The sequence below is a fragment of the Microcaecilia unicolor genome, chromosome 2, assembly GCF_901765095.1.
Source record: "Microcaecilia unicolor chromosome 2, aMicUni1.1, whole genome shotgun sequence".
Classification (NCBI taxonomy): domain Eukaryota; kingdom Metazoa; phylum Chordata; class Amphibia; order Gymnophiona; family Siphonopidae; genus Microcaecilia; species Microcaecilia unicolor.
The window spans coordinates 197,581,530-197,599,049 of record NC_044032.1 but is presented as its reverse complement, the minus strand read 5'-3'; the positions used below and the strand labels follow the sequence as shown (position 1 = coordinate 197,599,049).

The 17,520-nt window shown below is 39.4% G+C and overlaps 1 protein-coding gene and 1 pseudogene across 1 annotated transcript in view; both read right to left on the bottom strand.

Annotated features, from left to right (window-relative positions):
- The window catches only part of LOC115463258 (semaphorin-4D-like), an 85,240-nt gene that overhangs the window by 19,623 nt on the left and 48,097 nt on the right, over positions 1-17,520 (bottom strand). The gene's annotated exons all lie outside the window — the stretch shown is intronic.
- On the bottom strand, positions 2,217-16,454 carry LOC115463260 (annotated as a pseudogene).

Genomic DNA, 17,520 nt, shown 5'->3' with positions numbered 1-17,520 from the left:
CTTCTTTTAAAGCACCCTTCAAGCTCTAGAACCTACCCCACTTGATTTTCTTTCATGAGGACATTCAATACTGAATCTGGTTAGACTTCAGATCTTTAAGTTCTGAAGGTCAGCCTGTGAGTTAATTGGCTTTGTCCAAGCAGACACCCCTCTTACAGTTTGCTTCCACATTTCACTCACATAGCTGTTTTTCCTGCACAAACATTTTGCATTAAGATCATCCCCAGGGGCATAGCTACCAAGCCAATGAAAGAATTAAGTTTGGATATTTTTAATTGTATCATAAATAAATCCTTTAGTGTAGGTTCTTTATCTACTTCTCCAAAGAAAGCTGTGATACAACCACTAATTAAAGATAAGACTTTGCAGTAGAATTGTGTGGGGAAATTATGGACATATATAGTGTCTTCCTTTTCTCATTAAGGTAATAGAGAAGGTGGTATATGACCAGCTTGTGCATTTCTTGAATAACATAGTACACTGGATCCAAATCAATTTGGATTTAGAACTGATCAGATATGAGACTTTGTTAATTTCTCTCTTGGATATTGTCAGTACCGGTTTTGATAAAGGGAGACACTGAGGGGCATAATTGAACGCGAACGCCCATCTCCATGGGCGTCTATCTCCGAGAATGGGTACGTGAAGGGGCGGGACAGACCGTATTTTCAAAAAAAAATGGGCGCCCATCTTTTTTTTCGCTAATACGGTTTGTGCCGGGCAAATGCATCGGAGTTGTGCGGATTTGAGCTGGGCGGTTTCGTTTTTCAGTGATAATGGAAACCGAAGACGCCCAGCTCAAAAACGAACAAATCCAAGGCATTTGGTCGTGGGAGGGGCCAGGATTCATAGTGCACTGGTCCCCCTCACATGCCAGGACACCAACCGGGCACCCTAGGGGGCACTTGTAACAATTAAAAAAAAAGTAAAATACCTCCCAAGTCCATAGCTCCCTTCCTTTGGGTGCTGAACCCCTCAAATCCCCCCAAAACCCACTGCCCACAACTCTACACCATTACCATAGCCCTTATGGCAGAAGGGGGGCACCTAGATGTGGGTACAGTGGGTTTTGGGGGCGGTTTGGAGGGCTCCCATTTACCACCACAAGTCTAACAGGTAGGAGGGATGGGCCTGGGTCCATCTGGCTGACGTCCACTGCACCCAGTAACACCTGCTCCAGGGACCTGTATACTGCTGTGATGGAACTGGGTATGGCATTTGAGGCTGGCGTACAGGCTGGAAAAAAAGTTGTTAAAGTTTTTTTATTTTTTTTTTTGGTGGGAGGGGGTTAGTGACCACTGGGGGAGTCAGGGCTGGTCATCCCCAATTCCCTCTGGTGGTCATCTGGTCATTTAGGGCACTTTTTTGGGACTTGTTTGTGAAAAAAAAAAGGTCCAAAAAAGTGATCTAAGTTCGTGCTAAAAACGCCTTTCTTTTTTCGATTATTGGCCATGGGCGCCCATCTCTCCTCGGCCGATAAACACGCCCCAGTCCCCGCCTTCACCACGCCTCTAACACGCCCCCGTCAACTTTGCCTGTTTCCGCGACAGATTGCAGTTGAAGACGCCCAAAATCGGCTTTCGATTATACCGATTTGGGTGCATTTGCGAGATGGGCGCCCATCTCCCGATTTGGGTCGAAATATGGGCGCCCATCACTTTTGAAAATAAGGCTGACTGTCTCCTAGTTATACTAGATATATCATCTATATTTGATACCGTAGATCATTCTATCATGATCTATTGACAAATCTATTAGTTTGAATGGGGTTGTTTTTAAATGGTTTTCCTCTTTTCTTTCAGATAGATGTTTCTGTGTGATAAAAGATAAAAGATAAAATATTCTGACTGTTCCACAGATTTTGATATTTCTACAGGGGTTCCTCAGGGCTTTTGCCTGTCTGTCATATTTGACTCTTATCTCTCTTTTAGGGCCCAAGTATTTGTATTTTGCTGCATTTGTATCCCACATTTTCCCACCCATTTGCAGGCTCAATGTGGCTTACATTATGTTGCAATGGCATCATCATCATTGACAAAGTAAGTGGTTCAGCATACTGTTACAATTAAGGTTCAAGAATATTAGGTAAATAAGGTAAATAAAATGATATTTAAAAAAAGTTTCACATTGTAACATGAAAGCACATAAACAGTGAGTTCTGACACTGTTTTTTTTTTTGGTTGTTTTTTTACTTTTATTTATATACACATGTGGATTTACTCCTGGGGCATAAGCTTCTGCTTCTTCAGCGTTTTCTGAGATATCTTTTTCTTGTGAAGTGACTTCCTCCTCTGGCATGGGAACAATCTGTTCTCTCTCTGTGAGAATCATCTCAATGTGGCAGGGAGAGCTCATGTATGGGTTGATGCGGCCATGAGCACGGTAGGTCCGTCTACGCATCTTAGGGGCCTTGTTGACCTGGATGTGCTCAATGACCAAGGAGTCAACATCGAGACCCTTGAGTTCAGCATTGCTTTCAGCATTTTAAAGCATGTGTAGCAGGTGTATAATTATACTACAGCAAGAGGCCCTCACTGGATGCCCACCGGAAGGGTGGAAGGCCAGATTTTAGGACTCAGGCTGTAAAAATACCAGCTAGGTTTAAAAAATCTATGACTGGCTGAGCAAGGACGTGCTTTTCCTCCAAGTTAATATGCGTTCCAGTTAAGATATATCCACTGGAATAGCTTTGTACAGCTGAAAAGCACTGCCTAGGCCTGATAACCTACTAATGGCCTTATAGATGAGTCTTAACAAAATCAGGTACAAATTGAATGTAGCACTTACTAAAATGGAGTTTTTCTTTCTATAAGATGAAACTTAGATAATAGAAAAAGAGGAAGTGAAACTGATATGCTAAAAATAAGATGTTCTGGCAGAAGAGAAAAACATGTTGACAAAAGAGGAAATTGCGAAATAACTTGCAATAGCTAGAACGGAAAGAGTTGGGTACAGAGGAACAGGTGGCCGGATAGGAAAATATGATCTCAGAAATTGAGAAATATTAGAAAAAAATGTACTTCACAATAGACTTCTATTGAGATCTGTGGGTATAAAAGAAGGGAGAATTTGGCTTAATTTCGGAGTCCTTCCCCGACACCTTGGAAGGAGCGAAAGCTCTGTCCGGTTATATCCAGAATCTGTCCAACTTCTGTACCTAACAGCTGTCCAACTGATTCTGTGATTTGTACCAACTTGAAGACTTGTCTTGGGTAAGAAATAAAATGTACTTCTATTCCTGAAACTATGTTTGTCTTAATTTCTATCTATTCTTCATTTCCCATTTATTCTACAAACTAATCTACATACACACCTGACACTCATTCTGTGTACAAAATACTGTTACATTTTAATAACATACATTTGGGTACACAGATAACCAAGGATTCATTTAGACCCTGATAGACATAAGACCATGATCATGGGCCTTATCTTAGAGTTACTTGTACAGCAGAAATATCCCTGGGATGGAATATCAAGAGAATTTAGGCAGACAGCCCAACAGATAGTGCAAACGGAGACCCTTTGTCACTGGAAAAGGGTAATCCCGGGGCGGAAAGAGGGCCTTTACAATTTACATTTGGTGACTCCCGATCGCTGATAACGCTGACCTTTTTGCCGGCCCTTTTGAACGCAAGTGGGGATATGTTCATCTGTGCGTTCAATGTTTTCCTACTGTCCTTCTATTCCTAATCTCCTTGCCGTCTACGTTATTTTTCTCTTCCTTTCTCTCCGTCTGCCTCTCACGGACACTGCCCACTTGAGGGGTATTGGGCACTATTATTCTGTCCGTTCTTTTTCTCACCCCTCCCTCAAATACTTTTCTATCTTTCTGCCTTCTTCCTCTGTTCCCTTTCTATCTTTCTGCCTTCTTCCTCTGTTCTTTCTTCTATCCTGTCCATCTTTTTGATTTGCGAGATGCGTGTAAGTGTGTGATTGTTGCGTGATTGGTGCATTACTACGAGACGAGGAGACTCCGATCTCGTGTTTGCTGCCTGTCTATTTCCCGCTCAAATCTTTGGATTGGTCTTGATGCGAGCATTCTGGCTCAACGATCCTTAGAGGTTGCGCGTTCTCTTTTTCTCTTTTCTGTTCTCTTCTCTCCTCTTTTATACCCCTTCGTTCTCTGTATGCTTTCTGGCTCACTACAGATGTTCTGCCTGCTTCAGATGCGTTTCTGTTCCCTCCCCATTTTTTCCTCGGTTTTCCTTTACTCTCACATCTATTGTCTCTACCTATGACCTCCCCTACTTGCCCTTCTGACTTCCTCTGTTCTTTTCCCTTGTGCGGTTCCTTCGCCGCCTCCTTTCTGTTCTTAACTTTTTTGTCTTTCCCTCAATACACCTGTATTCGTGGGATGCAGTGCTTTCTCTCTGTTATGTCTTCTCTGTACTTATATGTCTGAAGATCTTGGGCTGAGTCTGATCCAGACACAGTTCTGTTCCGTCTTACCCAGAATCTACTTTCTGTTCCTTCATGTCCCTTATTTAAGTTTTTTTGCTCCTACTCTCTATGATTTCACTTTTTCCTGTGGTTATCTCCTCGCCACTTGCTCTTCCGTTATACTTTTCTCTTACTGTCAGTGAACTCTATAACCTTCGCATCTCCTGCAGTGCACTCTATGCTTTCTCCGCTCCTTTCTCCGTACTTGGTTTTGTCATCTGTTCTTTGTCTGCATCTATGCAGCCCATTTGTCATTGTCATTTTTGACTCGCTGGTCTTACCCTGGTTTGCACCTCTAAAATTCCTTGAAACACTATGCCTATTCTTTAAAATCATTTTTGTTTGTGACTTTTCACACACTCCTCAGAGCTGACAGCCCCCACTTCCCTGCTTCTGCTTTTTCCTTTTTTCCTGCGACACCAACTTGTACGGAGAGTGTTGTCCACGAGATCTGGGTCTATTTCCTGTATGCCGTACTTAACCCTCTGAGAGGTACTTAACCTCCCCCTTTTACGCTCTCTAATTCTGTTTCTGGCAACTTACACCAATATTTAGTCTTTCTGATTTCCTTGTACCCTCTTGCATGTCTCCTCACTCTGTTTGACTTTTTATAACTTGCTTTTACCGTCAGCTGGAAGCACTGATTATGGTGTGCAGCTCTCTAGTTACTTATGCCCGTTTTATCTCTGCTTTTCCTTTTTTCTCAGTACGCCATAGATGAAGGAAAAGCCTGTTTCCTCTCTACGGCTGTTTTAAAGTTCTCCGCTTTTTATGACTGAGATCTCTCGCTCTATCTTTATCCAACGCCTGTACAAAACCCTATTTGCCTATATTTTTTGTTTGCTATTTGCCGTCCCATCTTTCTATATCTTTAGCTTCTCCTTTTCTAAATGCGTGTAATGAATTCCTTTTTAGATTTTGATGGTGGCCAGACCTCTCTTAAGAGAAATGCAGCTGTCTCAAATGCCTCTCTTTCTCTCTACTTCCTCGCTTATATCTTTAGGATTATGTCACAGTTTCCGTTCATCCCTAGACCTTTGCTTTCTAACCCTTTGGATAAGGTACCGAATTCTATAATGCTATAGTGTCTGTCCTTTTAATGCATTTTCCTTCTAAAAATGGTTTTAAATTGTGCTAAGTTTGATTGTTCTGCTTCTATAACAGAGGGAGGCTCAAGAGAATGCCAAAACAAAATACTTCTTAGCACATAAATTCAGTTGTAATCGTCTAGGAAGCCTTAGTCCGGAAACTAAAAATTAACCCTTACTTAACAGAATCAAGCGATATGCTGGTAGTAATGAAATTTAGATTGCCGTTATTTTAAAGACACAGTAGAAGACATTAAAAATTTTTGCTTTGAAGGAGCTGCCGTATCAAGTGTAGAATTGACAGTTTCAGCTTTCATATGAACACAGAATGATTACGGCGGTCTATCTGAGCAAGTAAAGTAGCAACGTAGTTAGAATTGTCATACTTCCTCAAACATTAACTCCCTGGTTCCTTACATAATAGTTTCTAAGAACTTCAATATGTTTGATTAGATAAAATCCTATCCTGATTAATTATACCAGCATCAAGTTTTTATGTGCTGTATAGTCCTATTTTCAGTAGTCGTAATGTCCGATGCTTGCAGTGAGCAATAAACTCAAATTAAGCACAGGAAGCACACTTCCCTTCTGGTTTTTATTTTCCTTTTCCTATAACATCTACATCAACATTAAATCCTTATAACAATTTTCTGTAAACCCGTATATATCCTTGATTTTTGAAATATGTTCTGGTTCTTCTTAAACTCTCTACAGTATTATTGCTAAATCATATTAAAAGCTGTACTTTCCAGAAGCAGTCTCTTAACCACAATGTTTCCTCAGACTGTGCTGACTTCCTGTACTAGCCATGCTGAAACGGAATCTTATTCATAGAAATGTGTTTTCTGCCTATGGATAGAACGGTAACTTTTCACCCCCCCTTCCCTCAAATGCTGAGCCTGTTCTGTTCGTAATCATTAAGCATTGTATTTGGACTGCTTGATTCAATATGTTATATACTGTAAACTTGAGGCTTATGATGAAAGAATGACACGTTTTAATTTGCTTTTCTAACCTGCTTTGCAACAGCCTTTCTGTCAAACAGGAACATGCAAGTTTCTATTACTAACTAAAACTGTTGTTATAACACAGCCTTATTAAGGAACCATATTCAGAGCTGTAAAAGCATTTCAGCCGTACAGCTGGAAACGGACAAAACATTAACTTATGTGCTTTTTCCAAATGGTTGCTAGTCTTGATCTGACTTTGAATAATTCTATAGCCACTGGAAACCACAGGAAACCACAGATAATTTCTATTGTATCTTTGCCTTCTCAATTTATAAGTGCATAGTTTCCCCGTAGCCACTTTTGATGCTTCCGGGTTTAATTTATGCTGCATAGACCCCGTCTCTGCCACTTTCGGAACCTTTCTGTCATACTCACTATATACCTTTGTATTTTGTCTTTGCTAAAAGTCCCAAAAGTCCTGCACTAATCCTGACAGTTGTCTGCCTTAAGCTCTCATTGTTACTGCTTCTCTGAGTGAATATGCCACTTTTTTTCTGTACTCACTCTCTCCTGTCACAGTCTCGGTTGTAAGACTGTTAAATTTATCTCACTTCCACCTATACTTTCTCCTTGCAAAAGGTCTCTTGTCCATTATACAGTATTCTCCTGTCCCCTGGCTCTGTGACTTGTTTTTCTACTCTATTTGGACTTCAGAAGCATGCTCTTCTCCTTCATGTATTGTCAGTGCTTTATACTGTAACTTATGGCTGGCTGTCAAACTATACGGCCATCTTCCGGTCTGATTAATGCTTTTTCTTCTCCTTTTACAGTTGTAATTTTTCTTACTAGCTGTTATCACACCCTTTTAATTTACAATTTGTTTTGGGACAATGCTATACTTTCAATTAATAATGCTTAAGGTTTGTCATTTATTTTCCTTTTTGACATTTGCTTTTGGTCCCTTCTAGCTTGTGTAATCGGTTCTGAATTCACTTTTATATTAATATTTCCTGTTGTTGACGATGCCAGGCAATGTTTCTTTCTCCCAAGCTGTGCATAATCTTTATATATAATTGCTGAGGTTTTCCTGAATTTGTAGTTTGAAATGGGTATTTATTGTGACATAATTAGGAAACATACCTTTACAGTTTGCTGTTTAGACGCTATATAGATTATATCCTGCTCCCGTTATAAGCTAGGGGCTATGCTGTCCCCGCACATCAGCTTCTATTGCTTGCACTATCTATTTTACTGTTTGTATTATGCTGCGTTAGATAGGATCTTATTCACCCTCTAGATAAGATTCTCGTATGCTTTGGATTTCCGATACTCATATAGTTCTGGTTTCTTGTGCTCTGTTTTAATGGTGTACTCGTTTAAAAGAAATATAAGTTTAGAAATATAAGTTACAGCCCCAGCACCGTACTATCGTGTTAGTTTTTTTTCAGGATGCTTTTTAATACTTTTTAATCATCGGTGAGCCTGACTATATTATAACGTTATCTACAGGAAATACTGCACTTCCTCGCTTGCATTGTGGTTTTCATCCTCCGAGTGCATACAACTTGGACTGGCTTATTTTTAACACTTGCAGTAATGACTTATGTTATAATGTTTCCTAATGAATATTTCCACGTCCTGAGAATGACCATCACTTTTAAATAATATGGTTCCATAAAGAATTAAATTGTGTAAGTCTTTATAACACGTTTTCTGTTTTTACTCGACAGCATTGTGAACTCGGATCCAACATAGAAAGTTACTTGAAATTACAATGGTTTATTGTTACATTAAGAGCTAGATAACCCCTTATATAACTTATATGATAGTGGAAGTATTCTGTACTATATAGAAGCATTTCTTTGCTTTTACCTTAATAGATATGCATATAAAATATGTTTTACCTTTCCGGTTGAGAAGATGATGGCTACGTGCCATGAGAATACAGCGTTGCTTAACTTCTTCAGTTATTTCCTGTTGGTTCTTTATAACCCAACCTTCTCTTTCCTTCTAATGCTGCAGCTGTCCTGCTTGTCATCGTTTAGACATATCATTTCAGTCACTGATTAGTATGTATGTTTTATGCCGTATCATTGGAAGTTCTTGGTGTAAGAATCACATGTTTTAATTTGATTTTTTTCCCCTTTCACCTGTTTAGCCACAAAAGCTTCCTGCCATCGCATTCGGGTTTATTTTATTTACTAAGTTCCTTTTCTGAGTGTATGGGTATTAATTTGTCATACTTATGGGTATTAACTTGTCATCTTTGCACCACGATTTTGGCGTCCTGTTTGAGAATTTATTATAATATATGCTTCTCTTATATTTTCCTGTTTAGATGCTACTTTCAACCTATCCGGTACCCGCCCCAAAAGCATTTAATATGTATTTACCTTTATTTCATTTATTCTAGGGGTATAGCTCTGGACTACACATGTTACAATACCTTTCTTGCCTTTTGTTTAAATCGGTGTTTCAGTAACACATATGGTTATCCCCTGTTACTCTTATTATAGTATGTAGAAGTATCATGTTTTGTTTAAAGTCTATATTTTGTTTCCATACACAGCTCCCAACATAACTTTACACTTTATTATCTGCCTTACATTACAAATTAGGTAGGCCCTATTTTTACCATATAATATGTGCACTTTATTTTTATTTCGCAGCTGGATCCTTAAAGTCTTCAGAATCGGCTGCCGCCCTTAAGGTGCCCTACAGTTCGTCCCTCATATATGTAAATATACAGACTTGATGCCAGGCTCTGCTGTTCCAGGCTGGAGATTATTGCCAGGTCCTTGTTTACATTTTGTAATTTAAAATTGGGAAATTTTTACCCCAATTCCCTATACTCTATACCTTTTCTCTTTCTATATCTTTATCTTGCAATAAGTTAGAACAATTGACAATTACTGGTACTGGCTGGGATTGCGGTAAAACACCCCATATTGGGACTAATATCTGCCATAAGCAGGTTAACCGTGGTTGGGGTGACAGTAACTAAAAATATAGATTTTGGAATATACACCTGTTTTAAGGTGTCCTCTAGTGAGGTGTTTGATTTTGCGTAACTGGTATATTTGGCCCCCTTGGATATACTTATAGCTGGTGTCGATCAGTTGCTTGGGTTTAACTACTGATCTAGAGTTTAGTCGGGAGGGTGCCTGTCCTAAATCCGGCAGGGTATATCCTGGATTTCTGAGTCTAGGACACTTAGGAACGTTAACTGGGGGTGTGTATAGGTCAATGATGCGTTTATGGGGCTCTTGACTATGTTTAATCCCTACTCTTCAGACTTTTTTTTCTTTAATACTTTTACTAATTTTAACGCTTATATTGGGCTGTGAGCAAATGTTAGTTCTCTGTCTCTCCGAATTATGGGGATCCCTTTACCATCCATTTTGTGAGTAGTTAAATCTTGTACAAGTACTTTGATGGTGGAGTGAGTTCTTATTTCTTTGGACAGACTACATAAGGTCTAGACATTAAAAGTTATTTGAGTTATGAAAGATACGTAAGAGTTATTGGATTTATTACTGAAGATACATAAGAGGTTTTTTGGAGTTATTACAGAAGATACATAAGATGTTTGATATAGTGTAGAAACAGTTAGATAGAGTTCAGGGACTGATGCTCTGCGAAGCTTCCACTTGCTGAGGGGCAAATTCTTGTGTTGTCCGTTTGGTAGGTGACAGTGCCTAGTTAGGGATTGTTAGAGGTTTAGATACAGCTAGGGTACTAACACAAACATAGTTTTAGGGACATGTAAATACTTGGATATAGCTTAGGTACTAACCCAGATTTCGTCATAAATTAGGGAATTTAGCGAGCATGGTTAGAGTAGTTAGGGAATGACGAAACAGACATTTGAGTCCTTTAGCATAGATTTTGCGCGGTGCGGTGTCCCCCGCCTTATATCTATCTGTCTACCCAGCGCAAGGGTAACACAGTAGTGGGGGTGTGCCGTTAAGGTATCACCCAGCGAGACGTAGGAGTGACCTTTCGGATTTCCTCCGTGCATCTGTAGTTCATTGTCACGTTAGTTGTGATAATCTACGGAGTTGGTGATTTTTAGTTGTATTCATAGTCGGATTTCTATTGGCAATTGTATATTCGGATTTTTTTGTGGAGATAATAGTAACAGATAGTAGTGATATAGGTGTTTTATAAGACTAGATTTGCCAATACTATTTGACACAACCCAGATATCGGTGTTCTACCATACCAGAGTTCTGGTACCCAATTCATTATGCTGCCTCTTGAGAGAGTGATAAATCACTTCCCAGGAGACCACATAAATCTTATAAAGTTTTGCCAAATATGGCATTCCTGGAATAAGTTTCAGCCTGGACTCTCGTGGCCCCGTAAGGGCACCTTCAATACCAAAACTCTGCAAAGGTTATTAAACTTTATTTACACATACACACCCGATTCCACCCGTCATCTCCACTATCAGATCCTCAGTAGATGGGTATCGACTATCACTGATTACGTGATCCCAGACACTGTCGATCTGACATCGTTAGTAATACCTAGTGAGGTCAATCTTAATCCGCGGCCTAGTAGACGGCCCCCTGCAAGAGCCGATTCACCCATTCCACATAAATCTAATGCTCCTAGTGCTAATAATCAGCGCCGGGATTATCGCTCTCAGCCTACTCCCAGCCACCGAGCTGAAGTACAGTGCAACCGTTGTTTCCAATTGGAATGTCCATGCCGGCACTGTCCTCATAGTCAATACCGTCAACCTCCTTCAGACTCCCCATCGCTACGTGTCTCTCGGATGCAGATACGACAGCCACAGAGAGACCGCAGGCGACCGAGTGACCTCCCCTCGCTAGATAACCCACATCGCCAAGACTGTAGGAATGATTACCCTGATAATCGGGCCGCCGGGTCTCAACCTGAAAAAGGCCCACCCATCACTAATATACGACCTAGAGACTACCATTCTGGCCCTAGTCCTGATCGCTACCCAGATGTCCAATGTTATCGCTGTTACCAATACGGACATTACGCACGTAAATGTCCACAACCACCACGGAACAGACCTAGGGATCAATATTACCCACCCCATAATGACTAGGCGTTACCCCGAACCCGATTTGATTTTGTTGCTCTCAGTTACTCATACTACTCAGCTCCTCATTTAGTATCCAGAAACCATTTCTCTGTATATGTATTGGTGTGATGTTTCTGTTTCTATTACAGGTAACATGTCTTTATTTTATATTACTCTAGGTTGAATTGCATGTGTATATTTATGGTACCATACAAATGACCTAACTAAGTCAGCAAGTTCTTTATTTGCTTTTATGCATACCTTCCCTGGGGAGTTCTTATCAACTGCAGGGATGAGCGATCCCCAGAGGGTGTTCATTTTATGTTTATGTTTTTTTATATATACCTGAACTGACTTATTTATGCCATTTTACTTTATACGGGATCCCTTTTAAATAAAAGCTGTGTATTGCTCATTGTTAAAATGTTTTCTGCTTTAACTGTTACGCTGTTTAAATTGATGTGACAATCACTTCTTTAGTTTTTTCATGAATATAAAGCCTTCATTTTTGATATCTCTTTACGGTATGTGTGATATCTGAAAGCTTTTCATTATTTCCTTGTCTAAGAAAGAAAAAATATTTAATAACCATTATCCGTTATATGGAATAAATGCGAGAAATGTTCCCTTGAACTGGCCATTTGGGGGAGCATTTTGCGTTGCTCATAGATTTTGTAGTATTCTTGAACAGAGAATTGGTGACGCTTTCAGACATAAATAGGGAAAATTATGCGCTCCACTTTCTGATTCCTTTCTATTTAAAACAGGTTATCACAATAACCCCTGGAATGCCAACTATTGCTCTTTTTATCTCTCTGTCTTTCACTGTGAGTGATTGTGAGAAAAACTGGTATAAAACTATTTGTGTGCAGCGGTCCTGGACTTTATGCTTTGTGTATTTAACTAACACCTTGCTTCAACTAACTCTTGCCACGTGGTGGTTTTGTCTTGAAGCGATATGCTTCTCTCTACTTCTTTGACTGATTGAAAAGGGTTACTTAAACTCTATGTGAAGGTCAATCAAGTGGCTGCACTTTTTAATGTTTTTTTCTTCCATTTGTCTTTTTCGAGGAACCTTTTTCTTGCATTGCCATCTGAATATGCCTTGCTGCAATTCAGATGTATCATATTTTGTTTTATTTTTTTTTATTAAGCCTATTTTTATCTTACACCCTTCAGGGTGCTTTTTTTTTAATTTTTTTAATTTTTTTAATTTTTTCATTCTCGATGCTTTGTTTCTTACCATGCCTCCTTCCTGGCCCCCATTTATACCAACGACCCGCCTCCTAGCATTATGACTTCATTCAATAAGTTTACCACATAAATGGCACTACTGGTCTGTTTTAGTTTTGCCTTTCCCCAGATGGATACAGGAATTCCATTGACGTCCCTCACCGAGGAGACGACTTCTAGCAAAGAAGAGCTACCCGATAATATATCTGATCTGAAGGCTATGTTGCAGCAAAGAATCGCTAAATTAAAGGACAGATGCACAGACCCCAACATTACCCGGTGTGAGATACGAGACATTGTTGAGCGTGAGTTTCAACATATGCATCAATTGGTCCATGAGCAAAAGAGACAGGCTCTCCACTTACTGGAGTTGCAAGAAGCTTTGGCCTCTACCCTTCTTTCTAAATCATCTAGCTCGTAAGTCCTGCTGGCCTCCTGCAGCTGAGGGCCCAACCCTTGGTGAATGGTAGTCATCGCGGGTGAAGATTCCATATCTATTGGCGATAGATTGCAACACATTGCCCTCCATACATCAATAACTTGAACATTAACCATCATCTCTAAATTTTTATTGTTAGTTTTTGTATTTTTTTTGTTCCATATACTTAACCATTGTTATTTGATCATGTAAAAATTACCAATCTGTCTCGCACATTATGCAAGCCAGAAGTGGGGATATATTATGCAAATCCCAATTCCTAGTATTAAGAGGGTTGAAGTTGAAGCTCTGATCCCTACCAAACAGGAGATATAATTTTATATATACTATTGCCATTTATGTAAATTGACTTTTCATTATTGAACCCTTATGGTTTCGCTTTTGCTTTTGCACTTAATTAGCACTGTTTTCTCCATGTTTACATTGTCTTTCATTTCTCTTGACATTTATATATTATTTTTGCTTAATCAATTCACACTGATTATGCCCACCAAGATATAGCAATGTATCATTCAGGCATACAGTTATTTTGCTTATTCCTTTGCCAGCCTCTGACTCTTGATGGCCTGATTATGATTGTGCATGCCTAGAATAAAGACATGGAAAGATCCAAGTTTGTACACCACAAGTACGTCTTCAAGATCTATCCAGGCCCAAATGATGTTAGATCCCCCAAGGTTGTGGCAATAATCTTTACACCTTGCAAACTACTGGACCACAAATCTTGGGTCCATGTGAAAGATATACGTGTTTACTCAGCCGCAGAACCAGATGTTACCAGCCTAACCATCTCAAGACCGGCCACTTCCTTCAGCAGGCCAGCCTGAAAATCCAGCCCTGTTAGATCTTCCAGATCTCCGTCCAGATTCTTCAGCGCTTCCACCACCTCAACCATGATCGATGAAAGAGACTTTAGAACTGATACTTAATTTGAGAATTACTGTTGCTGTTTATGGACATTATAGATTCATATTTTGTTTTATTTTTAGTTTAGCAGTAATCCTGTCTATATATTGAAAAGGTTTTATTTTTATTTTCCTATTATTTCCTTTAATGTTCTAATTGTTTTTCTAAGAGTTTCCCCGTTATTTCTGTTTATGTAATTTAAATTGAAGTTGATATTGCTCAGATACAAGGGTAACATCAAACCCTAATACTGACTATGATATCATAATGTAGGTGTAAACCCTGTTAGTATCAACCAGTTATGCAATTGTTTAACTTTGGTGTAGGCTTATTTAAGCTTACTTAAGTTGCATGTCTTTCTGTAGGTTTGACTAAGCTCCAAGAGGGGTAACGGATATATAAAATGCTTCCCATACTTCCAGGTCATTATGCATATGTCAAAATCCATGCATGACCTTTGTTAATATAAATTTTCCTAGGATTGACCCTTTTTTGCTGTATAAGACAACCTCATACTTGTTTAAGGATTCTGAATACTTACAACCTAAAAAAAGCCTGCAATCAAAGTACTAACCATATATTTGTTGAGCCCATAACAATGCTTAATCAAAACCACTATTCCTTCCGAGGACCACTGAGATACATACATTAGATTATCTCCCCATGCACTATGCAACAGATACAACAGAAGCCATAGAAAGACCTGAAAGTGTTTATTAGTATGATCCACCTGAAATTGCTATTACCTCAAGAGGGGTAACATCAAGATTAAGGCCCAAGGGGTTGGGTAATATAAAGGGAATTCCATATGCCCAAATAATATATCACCTAAGAATGAAGTTTCCTATCTTGCACCATACCTTCTAACAATTGGTAAGACCAAAACTCCCCCTCTCGTTTGATAGCTTACCACCTTCTGGAATGGATGATGACAAGCTTGACGAGCTTTGTGTCACCCCTCTCCAGAGGGGGTGACAAGTGGGGAATGTATAATTATACTACAGCAAGAGGCCCTCACTGGATGCCCACCGGAAGGGTGGAAGGCCAGATTTTAGGACTCAGGCTGTAAAAATACCAGCTAGGTTTAAAAAATCTATGACTGGCTGAGCAAGGACGTGCTTTTCCTCCAAGTTAATATGCGTTCCAGTTAAGATATATCCACTGGAATAGCTTTGTACAGCTGAAAAGCACTGCCTAGGCCTGATAACCTACTAATGGCCTTATAGATGAGTCTTAACAAAATCAGGTACAAATTGAATGTAGCACTTATTAAAATGGAGTTTTTCTTTCTATAAGATGAAACTTAGATAATAGAAAAAGAGGAAGTGAAACTGATATGCTAAAAATAAGATGTTCTGGCAGAAGAGAAAAACATGTTGACAAAAGAGGAAATTGCGAAATAACTTGCAATAGCTAGAACGGAAAGAGTTGGGTACAGAGGAACAGGTGGCCGGATAGGAAAATATGATCTCAGAAATTGAGAAATATTAGAAAAAAATGTACTTCACAATAGACTTCTATTGAGATCTGTGGGTATAAAAGAAGGGAGAATTTGGCTTAATTTCGGAGTCCTTCCCCGACACCTTGGAAGCAGCGAAAGCTCTGTCCGGTTATATCCAGAATCTGTCCAACTTCTGTACCTAACAGCTGTCCAACTGATTCTGTGATTTGTACCAACTTGAAGACTTGTCTTTGGGTAAGAAATAAAATGTACTTCTATTCCTGAAACTATGTTTGTCTTAATTTCTATCTATTCTTCATTTCCCATTTATTCTACAAACTAATCTACATACACACCTGACACTCATTCTGTGTACAAAATACTGTTACATTTTAATAACATACATTTGGGTACACAGATAACCAAGGATTCATTTAGACCCTGATAGACATAAGACCATGATCATGGGCCTTATCTTAGAGTTACTTGTACAGCAGAAATATCCCTGGGATGGAATATCAAGAGAATTTAGGCAGACAGCCCAACAGATAGTGCAAACGGAGACCCTTTGTCACTGGAAAAGGGTAATCCCGGGGCGGAAAGAGGGCCTTTACAATTTACACAGGAAATCTGCACTCTTTTAGGCCAGCGTCCCTGTGTCCAGCCCCACTTTTTGGCCTGGGCACACCTGCCAAAGCCTCCATTGTAACATCAAAAGGGAACACTGCTTCTTTAAGGTCACATCCTTTAGATACTTGGTAGCTTTGCGAATGTGCATGCCCTTGATAGCTTGGGCAGTCTCACAAGTGTTCTTGAAGTGCACTCGAAGGTTAGAACCCCTTGCTTTACATGACTTAGTGGGTTTCTCTGGATCAAGAGAATAGCGGACCATTTTTAGAGATTAACTCAGGCCACGTAAGGAAAAGGAACTCCACAGCAACAGCATTCTGGCAACGGGATTTATATTTATTGAATATACCTGAATTATTAGAAGCATCATTGTCTGAAGATTCTAAAAGAGTGATTTTATTGGTCTCATTTGTATTCGAGCAAGACTTGGAAGCGATGAAGCGTTTATCCCTTCAAAATCTACAAACTTTGTTCTATGGTAAAAAAATTTGGATGTTTCCTGATGTTACAAAACACAAGAAAGGAGGAAGGCTTTTTTGGCTCTAAGAATGGAAACTTTGACAATAGGGGGCATCTTTCTACCTCAACTATCCATGTAAATGTGTAGTTAAATGTAAATGTGTAGTTAAATATATTGGGTTAAAATATAGTCCAATTCTCTTTTTTTTTTTGTTTCAAAAAAACTTTTATTAATAGTAAAAGCCTCAAATTACAATTAGCATCATTTGCCATCACATTCAAATACAAAACTATACATAAACATGGTATTACTCCCATCATCCTCCTTCTCACCCCACCCTTCCCTCCCCTCCCTCTGGAATCAAGGTGGTGTTGGTGATTGAGATTTCCACTGTTCATATTTTTGCCAAAGCTTATTACATGACATCAAACGACTACATCTAATAGCTGTAAGTTTAGACATTTGAAATAGAAAGTCCACTTTATGAAAAATAGGTTGCATAGATGGTAGCATCTGTTGCTTCCAGGAATGGGCCAAGGCTAGTTTTGCTGCTGTGAAAAAATGTATTGCCAGCTTATGTTGGAGCACAGTTATCTCCGGAGGCTTGAAGTGTAGTAGGCAATATTCCACTTTACATGGGTACTGTTGTTGTAAGCCTTGTTGTACCAACTGCAACACTGATGTCCAGTAGGACTGAGCTACTGGACAAGTCCACCAAATATGCAAAAAAGTTCCTCTATCACCACATTTTCAACAGCAGTCAGCAGAAACCTGCGAGTATATTTTATGTGAGCGCTCTGGGGTATAATACCACCAATACAATATTTTAAAGACATTCTCAGAGATACATTGAGCCACTGAAGGCTTC